The sequence below is a fragment of the Cetorhinus maximus genome, chromosome 29, assembly GCF_964194155.1.
Source record: "Cetorhinus maximus chromosome 29, sCetMax3.hap1.1, whole genome shotgun sequence".
NCBI classification, from domain to species: Eukaryota; Metazoa; Chordata; class Chondrichthyes; order Lamniformes; family Cetorhinidae; genus Cetorhinus; species Cetorhinus maximus.
This window is the reverse complement of record NC_135907.1, coordinates 726,627-731,158: the sequence shown is the minus strand read 5'-3', so window position 1 is coordinate 731,158 and position 4,532 is coordinate 726,627. Positions and strand designations below refer to the sequence as shown.

The window sequence follows — 4,532 nt, the reverse complement described above, 5'->3', positions numbered from 1 at the left end:
TAAAAAAAATAGGTCTACTTATCATTTTCTTTGAACATTTCTCTTTACCAGATATAGAAACATTGAAAATAGGAACGAGAAGGCTGTTTGGCTAACAGACAAGCATTATCTAATTGAGTAATGAGTCTTTGTGCATTCCAACTGGGGTAGGAAGGCCGTGCGTCACAAGGATGGGTGTGTTGACCGACTAATGGATGGAGCGTGGGGGCAAGTCATGTGATGAAACCTCCAGGAATATGTTTAATCACAGTTGGCAACCCTACATCCAGATGAGGTGTGAATGGCTACATAGCAACCATCAGAACAGGTGACTCTTATAAGCACCTTATCTTTCGACTTTACACAGCCTTCCAGATTCAACGTCGAGTTCAAAGGCTTTACATCATAACCTCTGCCTTCACCTTCTTCTATGTGTTTTTTTTTTCCCTTTTATTGACTTTTTTCTTTTAGTTTGATTTGCTAGGTTGGTCTTGTCTTCTTTCTTGTCCTCCATGTTGCAATCAGATGGATTTCATGCAGCCAATAACGTCTCATTTAGACACAACTTTTGTTTCTTTACTTTACTCATTCCCACTCTCCTTGGTTGTTGTGTCTTGTTGTTTACTCTCTCCTATCCTCCACCCAATCACAGGTCTTCCCTTTTGTTCTTCCTGCCCCTACGCTCCCCGCCGCCCACTTCTATTTGCTTAAAAACTCTCCAGTTTCTATCTTTCTTCAGTTCTCATGAAAGGTCATGTCTCCCTGAAACTTTAACCCTGTTTCTCTGCACGGATGCTGCCCGACCTGCAGAGTGTTTCCAGCAAGTTTTTGTTCTTGTTTCAGATTTCCAGCACCCGCAGTGTTTATTGCACAGCACAGACGGACTTTCCCGCCCAGTCCTGACTTTCAATTATACTCGTTCCGTGCCCCCTTTGCGAGGGGGTTCCTTTGTGAATATTTAAAATGCACGGCCCTTTATTGAATTCAAAACCCTACCAAAGCCTCATGTTGTCCGTGAAAAGAAGCTTAATGTTTGAAATGTCCTTGTTTGAGCTGCAGACACAGCACCACCTTAATAAGTTTAATGATAGCACCCGCCTCCCGACAACCTCTCCACCCAATTAAAAATGTGCCCTCTCAATGCCTTGGCAGCAGGGATTGTGGTGATTTAGTTCAGTTGCAGTTGTTACATTTATCAAGGTTAGAGGAACACAATTAGCTCCAGTTTCACTTTTTCATCAGCAGTTCCCTGGTAAAATGTGAATGCTTCGAACCCCTCCCCCACACCTCGCCCCCCTCTTTGTCCATAAGATTAGCGGACTGCAGAAAGGTGCTATTGAGAGACACGCCCTGCACTGTACCCAAGACTAATTGGATAATTCAAAAACAACAATTCGCACTTTTGTGGCACCTTTGATGCTACAAAGGAACTTAATCGAACAGTGAGACACCTAGGAAGCCATTAGGGCAGACTACCCAAACGCTCGGTTAAAGAGGCAGTTTTCAGAAGCTTGTAGAGGGACGGAGAGGTTTGGGGAGGGAATTTCAGAACCTAGGGGCCCAGGCAGCTGAAGGCACGGGCGCCAATGGTGGAGACGTTAAAACTGGAGATGTGCATGAGGTCAGAATTGGAGAAGCGCAGAGATCTCAAGAAGGTTGCGGGGCTGGAGGAGATTACAGAGACAGGGAGGGATTTGAAAAGAAGGATGAGAATTTTAAAACCGAAGCGTTGTTGGACCAGGAGCCAATGTAGGTCAGCGAGCACAGGAGGTGATAGAAGAACGGGACTGGGTGTGAGTCTGAATGCAAGCAGTAGACATTTGGATGGTCTCATTAAACCCAATGTTTAGATTTTAAAAACAGGATATTTCCGTTTAAGGGGAAGGGTAGAACTGGAAGTATTCAACATCAAACAGTCACCAAAAAATCATATAGTGAATTCCAAAAAATCATCCTAACTGACAGAGTGGTGAGAAACGATACCATAGGGAGCAGTTGAAATAAATAGTCATTGTTGGCTGTCCTTCGATTTGAGGATGACATCTACTCAGGGTTGAGAGTTTCTGCCACGGGACTTTATGTGACTGGACAGGCCGATTCTTGACCCACAGATCTTTGGGCACATGGAACAGGATGTCCCATGAGGTAGTGGATCCGGAGTGCAGGATTCGCTTCCTTTTCCTTCCTCTGCTGCCGTTCTGCCTCATCGTGAAGATGTTGGGACTCAAAGCGTGATGTAGCTTGATGGAGAAGTTGTTGCCATTTTGAACGATTGGTAGCAAGCTCCTCGCAGTCATTAATGTCAATGCTGCCATGCTTCAAGGAGAGCTTCAGAGTGTCTTTGTAGCATTTTCTTTGTCCTCCCCTGGAACGTTGGCTATCTGGGAGTTGAGAAAACAATACCTGGCGGAAGAGATGATTTTCAGCCACCCGGACACTGTGTCCAGCCCACTGTAGTTGATTTTGCAAGAGTTTTGCCTGAATGCTTATGGAACTGGCTTCAAGAAGTTAATAGCATAGATTGACTTAAAGGAAGGCTAGATAGGTATATAAGGGAGAAGGGAAGAGAGGGCATTGAATTAGAAGAGGAACGATGAGAGGAGGTTGGAGTGAAGCATCAGGTCAGCATGGGGTAGAGGGGCAGAATGGCCAGTTTCTATAATGTACATCCGATGCTATATATTCGACATATTTAGTAATGGGATTACTCTGAGAGATAATTTGAGTTATTTCGCTCACTCAATCGATTTAACTGTCGAAACTGTCAGAAATCTTTTGTGTCACATATTTGGACAATATCCAATTTACGGTCACGAATGACATTTCACCGCTCTGACGCTTTGTATCAACAATCTTTGCTTTGTGCTTTATGTCAATTGTTATTTTTCTACCAACCTCAAGATAAGAAACTGGAAAATCATCCAGTTCAAAATGCTAACCAGTCACCAAGTCCCAATCCTGCCATCGGGATGGATTGCAGGGAGAGTAACCACAAATGTTTTCGCCAGGGCAGGAAGACAATTCTGGTTATTTAAGTGGCCACCTCTGGCAGCCTTCATCCAATTGGGGCTGGCGAGCAGGCGGGCTCCCAGGTGTGGAGGACCTTCACCATCGGGCTGGACACTGCTGAAGTACGCAGGGCAAGGTGAGGCTCACTTCACTGTCGGTCACTGGACACAAAAGGGGTGAATCAGAGGCCCAAAAGGTTCATGGCCATCAGACCCGAAAGGGGAAAGCCATCCCGTAGTACCTGGCACTGCTGCGGCTGTGGCCGGTTTTTGGAATGGTGCCTTCCCATTTGAATGGAGCTCCGATGACTGTTCGGTCTGCTAATGGGAGCATGGCACTGTTTCACAGAGACCCCGTGTGTCAGCTGAAAAAACCCAGCTGACATTGGGAGAATGCCCTGACTGAAGTTCTCAAGGGGTTACATTCGCGCTGTCACCCCGACTCCTGCATAATCCCATGGAGGTAGGAATGTGCAGTGGAGCCAGCATGATGAGATTTCCCTCCCATTTTGGTTCCCCCACACCCCCGCATCCTCCCCAACTGGCCTCCAACCCTCCCCACACCACCTCCAGACTCATCTCCAATGGGCCATTGAAAATTCAGCCCAAACAAACTGTACTGAAGGATTTTGGATTTCTCAACATGGATTTTTTTACCTCCAACCTTAAAGAAAACTAAAAGGATGGCCTAGAAATCCTAGATTGATAAATTTGACTATTTAGAAGGCACACTGGGAAGGTATTGGCCCAGATCTTGCTGGGGTGGGGTATTTTGTGGCACATTTTTATAAGCATTTATTTACAGAGTTACTCATTACAAGCATACACCTCCTAACCCAATAACCATAGTTTCAGTCTGTGTCGATTTATAGCTCTACTTGTGTCAAACAATTAAACTAAATTAACAAAATCAGGGATAAAGTAAAAGCAGCCCTTAAAGCCTACTGCACCTGATAGTCCCAGACGGTCTCCCATCCTAGTACTAACCAGGCCTGAGTCTGCTTAGCTTCTAAGATCAGGCATTTTCAGACTAGTATGGCCATAGTCAAAACTCAAATTCTGAAGTGGGACCTGAACCCAGAGCCTCACGATTCAGAGTCAAGAGTGCTACTGTCAGAGCCACAACTAGTACAAAGCCTACTACACCGGGTACTCCCAGGCAGTCTCCTACCAAGTACTAAGCAGGCCTGAGACTGCTTAGCTTTCAAGATCAGACAAGATCGGGCATTTTCAGACTGGTATGGCCTGCAAGTGAATCCCCAGTTGATGTTCATAATATACATACAATTAAACACAATTAATATACATTTGACACCCATTAACTAGACTTTCTCCCCTGCTCGTCAGCTCAAAACAAAATTTGTGCCGCACATTATTGGAAGAGTGAATTTATAATGACACGGCGATGTTGATTGGTGAAGCACAGGACTTCTGCCTTCTTAACCAATGGGATTTGCGGATTGAGAGAAACAGGGGACTGAAGGGGAAGACACAGGGTGCATTAGAATTGAATCAGGGACAGAAAGAGAAATAAAGAGAGGGAAA

General features: G+C 45.1%; 1 pseudogene; it reads right to left on the bottom strand.

Annotated features, from left to right (window-relative positions):
- Window positions 1-3,925: 3,925 nt before the first annotated feature.
- Window positions 3,926-4,034, bottom strand: LOC144669627 (5S ribosomal RNA; annotated as a pseudogene).
- Window positions 4,035-4,532: the final 498 nt, after the last annotated feature.